The sequence below is a fragment of the Balaenoptera physalus genome (assembly GCF_965194825.1).
Source record: "Balaenoptera physalus genome assembly, chromosome: 4".
In the NCBI taxonomy this organism is placed as follows: domain Eukaryota; kingdom Metazoa; phylum Chordata; class Mammalia; order Artiodactyla; family Balaenopteridae; genus Balaenoptera; species Balaenoptera physalus.
In genome coordinates this window covers 85,576,210-85,589,995 of record NC_138891.1, presented here as the reverse complement: position 1 = coordinate 85,589,995, position 13,786 = coordinate 85,576,210, and the positions used below count along the sequence as shown (strand labels likewise).

The 13,786-nt window shown below is 39.0% G+C and overlaps 1 protein-coding gene and 1 long non-coding RNA gene across 11 annotated transcripts in view; one reads left to right on the top strand and one right to left on the bottom strand.

Moving 5' to 3' along the window:
- The window catches only part of ZBTB20 (zinc finger and BTB domain containing 20), an 814,580-nt gene that overhangs the window by 135,211 nt on the left and 665,583 nt on the right, over positions 1-13,786 (bottom strand). The gene's annotated exons all lie outside the window — the stretch shown is intronic.
- The window catches only part of LOC309659899, a 99,177-nt gene that overhangs the window by 63,477 nt on the left and 21,914 nt on the right, over positions 1-13,786 (top strand). The gene's annotated exons all lie outside the window — the stretch shown is intronic.

The window sequence follows — 13,786 nt, the reverse complement described above, 5'->3', positions numbered from 1 at the left end:
ACTATTTGCATACCTAGAGAAATTATGTTTTTCTTTTGCTAACTAAAATCTGAACTCTTGAAAACTGAAAAAGAAATACATCAAAAATTTAGGAGAAGCCCAGGAATAATGTCAGTATAATTCCACTGTTTTACATAGCAGGCATGGAGAGGAAGGCAATCACGTATCTATTAGTTAAATTTTGAGTTACACAAACTAAAAATTGGATTAAAAACAGTTTTTAAGGCCCTAATTGCAGCAGGAATGCCTGTGTTACCCTGACTGGAAATTTTTTCTCCTCCTTGAGTATCCCGAAGTATTCCATTTTACCATCTATCACCAAACCCTGCCCGGCCCACAGATCTCACAGATCTTATTTAAATCTCTCACTAATTCTGAAGCCACTGAATGACTTTCAGCCCCTGCTCTACTTTCCAGGGGTGCTCAGCTGGCCTCACAAAAGCTCCACAGACACATCGTTCAGTATCTCTGATGCTTTCAAGCTCAGCAGAGGGTGCCAAAAAAAAAAAAAAAAAATCAATGATTAAAAAAAAGTTTATTAAAGTGAAACTAGGAGTGCAGATTTGAAGAAGTTGCTTCTACTTTTATTTCCCTCTCAACTCAGCACAGGTGTTTCCTAACTTACACTATTGTGCATGCTGATGAGGAGGAGGGTGAAATTAAGGTGAGGGAATGGGCCAAGGGCCGACCAGCAAGCATTTAGCATTTCCAGCCTCACGTGTTAATGGACATGTCTAAAAATGGACCCCCCAAAAGCCTAGAATGAGGTTTCTTTTTGGCAAATGATTAAACCAGTACACTGAAATAATTAAAGCTTTGTCCTTGAAGAAAGCATCAGATCAACAGAACAAAAACAAAGATAAAAATTGCACACACATATGCATGCGCACACACACACTCTCTCGCACACACAGATACACAAAACTAGCGGGTGAGGGGAGAAGGAAATTAAATAAAAGAAAACAAACAGAGTCCTAACAGGCCATTCTCCGAAAAGGAATCTAAATAAAAAGTCATATGATATCTGATAGTGCAGGACACGTCGCCAAGAACTGGAGCGGATTGCCTACAGGAAGAAAGGGCCAGTGTATTCCAGCTCAAAGAGCTTTTCTTTCCTCCTCCTCTATTTTTTTTCCCTTTTCTCCTCGACTGTGAATGTGTTACTCTCAGGTCAGATGCACGAAGAATCCCAGAATGACAGCTATCACCTTTCACTGTACTCCTGGCGGCACAACTGGCTCATAGGAGCTGCCTGAGTTGGGATCAAGAGGGGCTAGTGCAGCTTTCAGTAACAGCCTCTTCCAGTAGCCCCTCTGTCTCTTTCATAGACCCCCTTGGTCACATTAAAAATAGAAAAACAACAACAACAACAAAAAAGCACAAGCAAAAAACAAAACAAAAAACAAAAATGCAAACACAACAGCCCACAGCAACAAAAGAGTTCAAGGGAAAAAAAAAAATCAGAAACAAGCCAAAAGGGGGAAAAAAAAAAGCTCTTGCCTTCAATATAAAACTTTTTCAAGACCGAGTTTCTTTTCTCTTATTTTGATGACTTTCTTTTTAAAGATCTTTTTCTCCTTGAGCACTCTTAAGAGCATTAAAAATCTCTACAAAAATACAGAAAAGTCTCAAGGCAATACAAGAATTTTCCTGAGGAAAACACATAACGGTAAGAAGTGAGTTACCCTAGAAAAATTTGGATTCGCGAAAAGTTCCCCTAATTCTAATGTCTTTCAGCGACTTCAAGTGCAAACACTGGCCACCTAGCTCTTGTTTTTTCTCTGGTGGGTCATTACTGAGGCAACACATACACAGTAAGGTTTCCCGAAAAGACTCCTTGTTATCAAGTTACTTCAAACATAAGGCGCTCACACCTCCCAGCCAGAAGGGCTTATTGACTAGACACCACTCTCTGCCCTGATATGTATTACACCTTTAAGAAGCAGTTACTTAAATGTATTCTAAAAATATGGAAAAATGTATATATTTTCCCTACAGTTTCCCACCCCAGGGACAGAAACAGATTATACTTTCAGTGAATGAAAAAAAAAAAAAAGAAGAAAAGAGTTTCTGAATCTTGAAACAACTGTTGTAGCTGGTTTCCACTTAGTAGAATAGTTATCTATAGTTAGGTACTGTACATAATGTATATTTAAGAATTTTTGTGATGCTTGTGAATTTTCCCCCTGTTCAGTGTCGTGTCTATTAAGTATCTTAAAGAGATTTCCAAATAACAATTGAAATATAAATGCATTAGGAGGAGAACTTTTAGAAAGAAAACATTTTCTTGAGTTTATAATTCAAGGATGTCAGTATAAAGATATAAATGTACAGCATATGTAAAAGGTGGAATTGTTTACACGTCTTGCACAGACAGTTCACATGATTTCTTTCTTCTTTTGTTGGAGCATTAATTTGAAAATGATAAGCATTCTGGAATGTTTGCTACAAACACAAATTCATGGTGAAAATATACACGCATAGGCAAAAAATCAAATGGAGAACACGCAAAGCTACGTGGCAATCAGAATCGTAGAAAAATCTCTGTCTAGACTATATTTCGCTTGAACTAGTATATCACGGATGGGGCAGTACTCTCTCTGGGGGTTTTGTAATTTACGTCATTAAATAGAAACAAAAATAAAATACAAATATCTGTTCCCTTAGTACCTTTTCTTAATAACTGACAAGTGACACAAGCCGTACCTTTTAAACGGATGCAAAAACTTGTGAGACCGAATGAACTAATGTACCCCATTGGTATTTTGAGAACCCAAATCCCATAATTAACTTTTTACCTAAGTGGCAAAAGTAGATGTCCTTGCCACTAAATTGATTATTTTGTGGAGTCTTGTTCTCTCCTCCACAGGATTTTAGGGACCCAGAATGGGTAAAGAGATGATAGCAGAGGATGAATCCTGAACAACTTTTATTGTGAGTAGAAAAAAATAGCATAGAGTGAGCATAGAACAGTTGGATTTAGAAAGATTAAAAGACGAGAAAAGAGCAACATATCCAACTTAATTAGTCTTTTTCCTTTTCATTTTTTATGTATATATATTGGGGTGATGGGGAGAAAAGATAACTGGATTTCTTTTGAATGTCTTTGTGTCTTTATAGAGTGAATGTTCTGTTCCTGTCTCTCTCTTTTTAGGCGAAAAACTAATAAAAATAGAAAAACATATATCAGACATTAAGCTCACTCCCCCCCCCCCACCCCTTCCCTTTGTAAAGAACTCTTTGTTCTCTAGTGAAAATGCTGAAAAATCCCCGGGCAGCTACTCCCTGAAACAAGTGCAAAACACTTAGAGGCTTTTGGGCTGGCTGGGAGCCAGGAACCCTCCCGCTGTCTGGTTAGAAGAGGAAAAAAAGAAGAGAGAGGGAGAGAGGGGAAGAGAGATGGGGGGGCAGAGAGAGAGAGAGAGGAAGAGAGAGAGAGAGAGGAAGAGAGAGAGAGAGAGAGAGAGAAATTGGAGCTTCCTTTAATAGACATAGGAAGCAGCGTTTTTTTTTTTCTTTTTCTTTTTTTTCAAAACTGGCGGTCAAGCGTTAAGTAACTCCCGTCTAAATCCACCTGCTAGAAATGAACTTGGGTAACCCCCCAGGGGTGCACAAAGACAGGGAAGACAGTAACATAGTCCATACTCTTTCCCACCCCCCGTTGTACTGCTTCCATTCTTTCTGCTCCCATACACAAATGCCCACAGATCTCACGCCACCCCCTTAGCCCCCAACAACAAACACAGCGAAATACATGCTCCCTAGGTCTCTTAAAAAAAAAAAAAAAGGCTTTTCCATCTCGGTTGCGACACAGTGATAAGGGGTAGCGAACATCTCATACCTGGTGTGAATGCTAATCAGTCAGGAGTTCTCCTTTTCCCAAGACAGGGAACTGTTTCCTTCCAAATTTATTAGAACCTCCTCCACTGCCTCTTTGAAAAACCTTCTTTGTCACCCTCTCCCAAGTCCCGATACTTCTTTAAAAAAAAAATGGCTTCGGAGCTCCTTCTATTCTTGATATTGATTCTCTCTCTCTCCCCCCACCCCTCCTCCTCTCTCCTGTCTGTGTCTCTTCTGAGTGGTCTATTGATAAGTCCCTGGAGGCACTGGGTCAGCCTGCCCGTAGGAAACCAGACACAATGCACAAATCTCCGAGTGCCATTCTGCCATCAGCAAGCAGACCACGTTTAGGAGAGAGAGAGAGGAAAAAAAAAAAAACAGTAGAGCAAGAGACAGAGAGAGAGAGAGAGAGAGAGAGAGAGAGAGACCAACCGAGGGAGGGAGAGACCGAGAGGAAGAGGTGGGGGAGAGAGAGAGAGAGAGAGGGAGAGAGAGAGAGGGGGAGAGAGACAGAGGGAGAGAGACACGGAAGGAGAGAGAGAGAGAGTGTGAGAAAAAGACTGATTGGAACAGGAGGGAGGGAGAGAGAGAAAGGGAGAGGGAGAGAGAGAGCGCGAGAGGGAGAGCGACACTGCCAGTCAGGTTAATCATCCCTACTTTAATTAGCTGTTCGGCTTAGACATAAAACAATTGAATTTGAATGATCTGTCAGCAGGCTCGGCTGAACCAAAGGGGAAAAGCGAATATTACAAAAAGACTGTTGGTGTGTTCTGATAAGCAATACTGATCCTACTGACAAATCCTCAAAGGGGGAACTATTAAAACTTACAACTAAACAAAAAGTGCAAATGTAAATGGTACTAGATAGAGGTCTTTTCAAAAAATGGAGTTTTCTACCCTAGTTTTATCAACGTAGATATTTATGTGCAGGTGCCAGCATATTAGGGTCTGTGTGTAATGTGTGAAAGTTTATTAACGATGGTCTAGGAGTGTAGCAGACAGATGCTGCAGAGAACAAGACAGGTACAGTCGGATGCAGAGTCTAGATCTTGGAGGGAGATGGATGCTGGAAGAAGAGGAACCGTGGCAAGAGATCAGCACAAAGTCAGTGGGCAGACAGGCAGACAGACTTTAGGCACGGCACGATTGCGTCTAAAAAGGCAAAAGTTCTGATGCAATAATAGGTGCAAAACAATCCATCCATCCTTCTCTCTCGGGAGCACTCCAAGGTACAGTTAAAATGGATTAATCTTTGTGACAAACAGAGCTGGCAAGGCAGACTATGGCAGACACTGAAGGTGATTCGCAGACCCAGAGAATACCAGAGCCGGGAAAAGCCACAGAGATCAATCTCTCCAACGCCCTAGCAGATGAGGAAACTGAGGGCCAGAGACTCAGGCTAATAAATCATAAAGGCGACAGCATTGTCGACATTGGAACCCAGGGCTCCAGTGGCCCACCAGTGCTGTTTCCATCATACCAGACAACTTCCAGCTTTCTTTAAAGATTCTGGCCCAACAGGTATGGATATCACCCTTGTCTTCATGATAATAAGATTCTTCCACCTATACAGTTAGTGCACAGACCTCTAATTCTTAAAAATGTCTAAATAGCTAAGTGGAAATTTTGTTGGGTTCATTTTGAATTCTAGGGATAGGGATTTAAGTGCTTAATTCATTCTCAGAGAAAAGCAGAAAAATATTACATTGTACAGGCCCAGTCTCAGCAAGGTATAGCTGGTGCCACATTCCAAGCTAGTGAAGGCCAGTTGATCGATCTACAAAGACCTCTTCCAGAGTTTGCAATTCTCTTTGTGAATATTGTCCGCTATACATCACCATGTAAAAAGATGTGGTTCTTTCATATAATTCATTTTTAAAATATAGGCACACTGTAGGTGAAAGAGATTGAATCTTTCAGTTTACAGTGTCATTTTCAATCACTGATGAGATTTTCTACCTGGAAGATTAGCTATAGGCAACTTTTCCTATACATTTCAATTAAAACAAGCTACTAAAATAGAAAGGGGGAAACTGTATTATCTGCCTATGTATTTGATGGTATCTTTTTTGGACATATATGATCATATTCAGTAAGGATCTTCCTCTTACAGCAGATAATTGAAGGTAAATTTTTTTTAAGGGGGAAAGGGGTGCTTATGAAGAGAACAGTTCTATCAGATGTTACTGGAGAGATTAAGTCTCTTGTCCTAAAACAAGAATCATGGTGTATATAAAAGTGAAAACTCTCAGTCATGCTTCAGCAACGCCGTTGCTACTTAGGGTGACAGAAGAAAACTGAAAGAAATGTCAGGCACCTGGGAGCCCACTCAAAGGCAAGTAATCTGAGAGAAGTCATGGCCAGAGTAATCTAGTTTATTTGCATGACAACCTCTTTAACAATGACTGCTGTGACATGTCTAAAACATACGGTCCACAGTCAATCAATTTAGGGGGAGGAGGAATCAGTGATTTTGACATTGGTAGGTCCTCCTGCAGGTCTCAAAGCACCTGATAGGCAAGAACCCAAGGCAGAGCAGTGCAGTCCTTAGTGAATGTGTTCTAGGTGACCTGCGTGAAAGGGGAATGGGCTTTGGAGTCAAACAGACGTTTGTATAAGTGTGTAAGTCACAGCTGCTCTCAGAGTCTCAGTTTCCCTGTCTGTAAAAGGTGATAATATCCATCCCATAAGGTTATTTTGAGGATGACATGAGCTAACACAGATAGAATCTGTGGCTGGTCATTACATGGTAGCTTTTATTGAGCTTTTATTGAGGAAGGCAGAAAATGAGGGTGTGAATAAACAAAACTGCATACTATGGATGTGCTGAGTGTATTATGTTCAAAGCATGCAGGTTCAAGACATGGAATCACATAGCAAAGCAAGGATCTAATCCAGATCCAGAAGTCTAATACAGACTTCTGTTGGAAAGGGTAAAGTTTAAAAGCCCTAAATTCTGGAATCTAAACTTCAAGGATTATCTGAGGGGTGTTTGATCTCTCTGTTTCCAGACTTTGGTATATTTCCTGGCTAATAATAATAATAACCAACATATCACTGAGCACTTGATTTGTGATAAGCACTCTGCTAAGTACTTAACATTTTTCATCATCCTTTAGTGCCACAACAACCCTATGAATTAGGTACCACAAATCCTCACTTCATAGAAAAGAAAATCAAGGCATAGACGATTTAGGTGACTTGTTCAAGAGCACACAGCTAATAAGTGTGGAGCCAGAGATGAAACACAGACAATCTGACTTTAAAGCCTGCATTCTCAGCCATAATGCTGGGCTGGCACAGGGTAGGTATTCAGTAAATATGTGTTGAATAAATGAGCAAATGCATAAAACACCAGTGTTTCGATTTCATTACAAAATAAGTGCAAATCCATTCACGATCACCTGAAAGAATCTTGTGCTAGGACTATACAACCTGTACCTCCTCTGTAGCTCACTTCAGGTGGCAGCCCTTCCTCAGAAGCCAGGGTCAGCCATGTCCCTGGATGGTGCTGAAAATAGATGAGGTGAAGATCGCTGGCTATGACCACCCAGGGCATTTAAATATCTGACGGCATTTTCAGCACTTTGAGGGTAGTGTTAGCACATGGGTTATTAATTGGCTTAATTCCAGTTCGGATAATTACATCGTGTCTCTTTAATTTTTCCCTGACTACGCCATTCTTCACGTCCTGTCACAAATGTGCTCTTTAAAAAAGCATAGGAACACACACAAACATATAGTTATATTTAAGGTTTGTATAACCATCTAGGGTGTTCTTTTTTCTAAATGATTAGTATATAGTAGCCATGTAATAAATGAATGAATGGGCAAAAGAATTAAAGTCATTGCAAAATAAAGATAACTAGTTGAGATTTTTGTTTGGCACTGAAATAAACAGATTTTTAAACCATTTCCTTGGTGACAGGATTCCAATCATCTTTTTTTCTCATGGGCAGATATTTCAAGAGCTGATGACCTGCTCATGATAAGCTGATTTCCTTATACTGTGTAGTTTCCAGCATAAAAAATAGCAATGCAAACTGATCTTTTAAAGTAGAAAGTAAGACTAGGTCCCGAATGACATAGTATATTGAACTCATAGGTTTTAGAACAGTCATTAATCCAGTTATTAGCCCCTGACTTATTTAACAGCATTTTTCTTCACCAAACATATTACTAGAATAATCTTCAAATAAGGAAGAAAAGGACAAGGGTTCCCAATTTAATAAGCTTAGGAAAGTTTGACAGTCATAAACACACACAGACCACCTCTTTTTCCCAAAGAATTCTTGACCTTTGAAATACTGTGTCTACATGATACCAAAGAAAATCTCCTAGAAGCATCCATTTTAGTCATGTGCACAAATAGTTAAGTGCATCCATGGCAGAGCGTGGTTTATTAGTCCTTTTCAGTGTACATTTGTATGAACCAAAATAAGTCACCAAATATAAGGAGCATAGAAAGGAAAAGAATAAAGGGTTAATTTATTTACTATGCATGAGAGTGTCTAGACCTTTGCTTCCTCAGCTTTTAGTTCAAAATTCCATGCATACTCTGCACATAATAATAAATGCCATAATTCAATGTATGCCATAACTTGATTTACTTTCAAGCACCTTTTCTGGTTCGGCTCTCAAAGCTTTCCTTCCTATAAACTTCCTCCAAATTATTCTTCGTGACCCTCTGTAAATCATCATTTGAAATTGGTGTTTGTGGGGTGACTCTAATGCTGCAGAGAGATCTGTATCAAACTAGTCCTGTTTTCTTTCGTGAATCAGTGGTCAACTTCCATGCCCTTATTGGAGAACAAGCCAAATTAAATTTTTAAAAAAGAATAAAACCCGAGCCCTTTCCCACTTCTTTGACCCCTGTACTAATGACAGCAGTCATTCAGTGACTGTCCTCTCATTTGTTTCTCATGCTTTGAGACTGAGATCTTCGGGACAAGGTCTGTACACTCTGCTCGGCGTATTTAACATATTGTCTGGTATCACATCTAGCTGTGGTGGTAGATGATATCTCAGAAAAGCTGGAGGCAACAACTGTTAACTCTCTTAGTTCTTCATATGCAATTGCAATTTATTTTCTCTGTACCTCGAGTTTCCAATATGTAAAAGGGGTATACTTATTGCCCTAAGACTAGTGATTTGATGCTTAGACTAAAGTAGTATTATTGCGTAGGATATTTAAGAATTAGCAAGGGAAAAGCACTTATACTAGAGATTTTTATAGCCTCACCACTATTTTTATAGCAAGAAGTCCTTGGATAACACATTCTAAATTCAAAATTTAAGTGAATTTTTAATTCAAAAGAAAAGTGGACAATATTTATACTGAATAATAGAGATAGTAAACAAACTCTTGGTTTTAAATTTAAATGTCATCTAGAAACAGCCTGTTAAATTTTATAAAAGCACAGAATCTTAGCCCTAGGTGGTATTTAGGAGATTCTCTGGTTCTTTCAGTTTGCAGAGAAAAGCTGAGTGGCTTAGACATATTATCTGATAAGTACTGGAACCCAGTTTGTCTGTTTCTTGGTCCCATGCCCTCCTCAGCCACAGTGGGCAACATGGCTGTCACACTCTTGCCTTTCATAGTCCTGACCACTCTCCTTTTGGACATATTTTATTAAAGGGGCTCTTAAACTCTGGTGCTGAGAAAGGGGTTCTGTGTTCCATGTGCAGTCTGATAGACACGCCACAATGGAACTGTGGTAGGCCAAATAATGACCCCGAAAAAGATATCTCTAATCCCCAGAACCTACGAATGTTGCCTTATATGGCAAAGGAGTCTTGTGGATGTGATCTAAATGTAATCACAAGGGTTTTTATAAGAGAGAGACAGAGGGTCAGAGCTAATAGTAAGAGATGTGATGACAGAAACAAGAGGTTGGAGTTATTTGTGGAAGGGGTCGTGAGCCAAGGAGTGCAGATGGTCTCCAGAAGCTAGAAAAGGCAAGGAAATGGATTCTTCCCTAGTGCTTCCAGAGGAACCAGCCCTACTATCAGCTACCTTGATCTGGACATTATTTCACAACACAGCTAAAATATTTCTTAGCTTTTTTTTTTAAAGCAGATATATTACCTTGTTGATTCAAACTGAGTTTGTGATACAAGATTTCTTACTAGTCTTCAGAAAAATATTGACTAGGATAGGTCAAGAATGGGTCTCTCCTTCTTGCCCTTAAGAACTTCCTCCTAAGTTGACATGGAGAACTATATGTAAAGATTATTGGTTAATGGATCAGTTGCCTATGGATCCATCTAACCACACTTGCCTATGTCCAGTCTTACAGCAGCTCTTCATCAGTGGGTTGGTACTCATCCCCAAGTTAATCTACAACGTCAACGGTAGGTTCTAGTTAGAAGCAAACTGAAGGGTTTTGCTGTGTAATTCTTGAGTGCAAGAAGATCGAAACTTATTCTAAACAGTGAGGTGCTCTCGCTCTCTTGCTGGCCCCCACCCCAAATTTGTTCTACTTTTTCCTAGTGGAGGTCAGAAACGGAGAAAAGAAGCAGCATAAGGCAACATCATGCAAAACAAACTTTCTTCTTAGGACTTTGCCACTCAGATATGCATACAATCTGAGGACAGTGCTCCTAAAAGAGTGGTTCTTGGCAGCATTAGCATTGTCTAGAAACTTGTTAGAAAAATAAATTCTTGGACCCTACTCTAGGTCTACTGAATCAGACACTCAGAGGTGACTATCTGAGTGCCTCTGTTTTAATAAGCTCTTTAGATAATTCTAAAGTCTAGCTGAGAATCATAGGGCAAATCTGTGAGATCTGGCAAGGCTAGTGAAAAACATGTTGGACTCTGAGTGATATCACCTGTTCACCTGGGTGTAATTTAACTGTGGCTCTGTTGCTCGCCCACTATATGACCTTAGATCATGTTCTTAGTTCATCTCATCACATACAAAATGGGGATGACAATATTATATTATTAGTAGTGTTAGTATTATTATTAGTATTATTATCATTGCCCTGTCTATGCAAAGGGCTAATATAGAACATAATAAGATCATGAATATGAAAACGCTATATACTTTATAACTGCAGCATTATTATTATGGAAGAAACATCAATTTGGATTGCGAGTGTCCTGGGACCAAGGTGTAGGGGATATCACCTTGATATTTCACATTAACCGAGGCTCTGAAGAAATAAGAGTAAAAAAAAGTTCAAGAAGCTCAAATGTCAGTTCTAATTCTCCAAGCCAAAAATGAAGCCTGGAAGTCTGTAGACTTTTAAAGGATGTGATAATGAATGGAGGACCCACTGACATTTTTAGCTTCTAGAACCAGGTGCTGAATTTTTTGATTTGTTCATCAGGTAGCAAAATGCAGTGGCAGTTTTGAATGCTATATCACCAATGAAAGCCTGTGGCTTGTGAGATTCAGAGTCATACTTCTTTATAAATTCCCAGTGCCACTCAGTTTTAGTAAAGCAGCCCATGATCTCTTTCATTTCCATACCATATTCTTAAGTAAGTAAGAAGCTCCAGGAAGCCAGCTCAAAGACAACTGATTATATTCACAGATTTTTCAATGGAAAAGATATAAATCCTGGTAGGTGGGAAGGGTTGTCCAGATCAGGATTGAGACTTTTTTAGATATTGAAGTCCAACCTCTTAAGGAGCCGAAAAAACTCTCACACAACCAGTTCAGAGACAACCATGATTTTCATGGAAAATCATCAGGATTTTATCCAATTTCTTAGTAATGAAAATTCACAGTATTTATCAAGGGCTCTGTATAAGTGGGAAAAAAATATCTTATAAAAGATAGCTAACCATCCCTTTTCCTTCTTGCATGAAGTCATAGTAGGTATGCCTTTTGGCCTGAGGGCTCTTCCATCCTCTCGTGATTAAAGTCTACATGTCACATTTTGGCAACTCTTTGGTGCCTGGTGCCTTGCAGGACAGTTGCGGTGTGGAAAAGATTCTGTTTAGATTGCTACTTCCTCTGAGCCAGTCACAACGTGTGCATCAGGGGAAGCAGCTGCACCTTTTAAGAGCTCTGTGTCCTTAAGCAAGTCATCTGCCCTTTTAAATTCAGATTTTTCACTTGTAAAATGTGGATATGTGACTTAATAATCTCACAAATTGTTGAGATCACAAGTTGAGGATCAAAAGGAATGATATATTCTAAATGCTTTGTAAGCTAAAGATCCCATTTGCTTGACACTATTGATGTTATTATTTACACTTCAACAGAAGAGTAAAGGTGTATATGGAAATACTGCATATGGTAGCCTGCACACTTTCAGGCATTTAAGTTGTATATACCACCATGGTTTTCTCCTTAACTTACATTAATCTTTTTGTCAGGTTATAGTTAAGGTGGTAACTAAGGATGTTATTTCCTTTAAATCCCTATATAATCTTTGGGTCAATTATGGTCAGTTATACATTAAATAGACACTGCTGCAGAATTTATTATGGTTCTGTTCTGGCCAATATTCCCTAAGTAAGAACAAATTCAAAATAAAAGCAACATAGCATCCAAAGCTGGTATTGAGGAGTGAAAATATCTTCAAAGGCCATTCCTTGGTTGCTTAACATCAAACATCTACTTAGAAATGTCTATTAGTTCAACAAGCATTCCTGAAGGAAAATCTGTAGCAAAGCTACTGGGTGTTCAACATTTCAAAAGACAGGAACATGTATTTTGCCATGATGCAAATTATTATTGCTTGAATTGCCCAAACTTTGTTTAAACTAACCTATGAGTCGAGTTCAGATGAAGAGCCCATGCACTGTTGCCACTCAGTAGCTCTAAGAATAGGTGGTACCCAATCAATGAGTCCTTCCAATGGAAGGGAAATTACCTGGTATATTTTAATATAAATCATTAATGTAATTGTGCAAAGAATATATCTAAGTATCTAGAACTGTTATTTAAATCTTTAATTGTTGTATACAATCCCATCTTTTCTGTTGTGCACCCTTAACTAGACTATATGCTCCCTGAGGATAAACCCTAACTTACACTTCTCTGAATTTCCCAATGCTTCCAGTACAGTGGTTTACACATAGCATTTGCTTCCAAAATATCTGCTTTTTAATTGGATTCAATTCTTACTGGCTTTTCTTGGGGGCAATTAAGCCACATAAAGTGGCCATAGATAAAGGCATCATTATCACTGAGGTGAAAGTTGCAATTCTTAATTTTCTTTTAAATTATGGATTGGGCCACTTATTTTTCCCATGTGACACTTAACCTGACTAATTATAGAAGTAAATAGAAAAACATGATTCTCTTCTAAAAAGCTCACTTTACATGCAACGTTTTTAGGAATTCAGCTAATATGTCAAGCAGAATCATTCTGCACAATGAAGGTGATGGTGAGTATGTACTATAGCTTTGACGGCAAATATTTTAAATTAAAGCAAGCTACACACAAATTACATAAACATAAATATGCACTCTCTCACAAATCCGCATTTGCACATCCTTAAACTTAAATTAATGCAAAGAAGAGATATATTCTTTTGTTCTAGTGGAATACAAATGATGAAGACTAATAAACGAATACGTAAAGCACTGGGTAACCAAATCAGTGTCTGCTCAATTCTGGTCGAGGAGGTGAAGTGAGGTTTCCCTTTGAGTCAGAGAATGTAGTGGGTAAAAAGGACGTGAATAGCTGGGGGGATTTCCTGAGGCCATTGCAGACCAGCTCACATACTGTTAAGAGGCTCGTTTTTATGAGACTTTTGGTTGCATTTGTAACGCTTGCTCGAGGTCCCCTAGAGCATTAAGTGCCACATCACAGCACTACAACTACAGGACTAAATGTGAGAAGTACATTCCAAACCTCTTTTTCTTTCAGATCCAAATATCTGGGAGTTTGTAGATATTTTCAAGACCATTTTTCCTCCTTTGTTTCCCCCCTCCACTCCCATCCCTCCCCCCCCAACAAAAATCCTTTCTAATAGGAC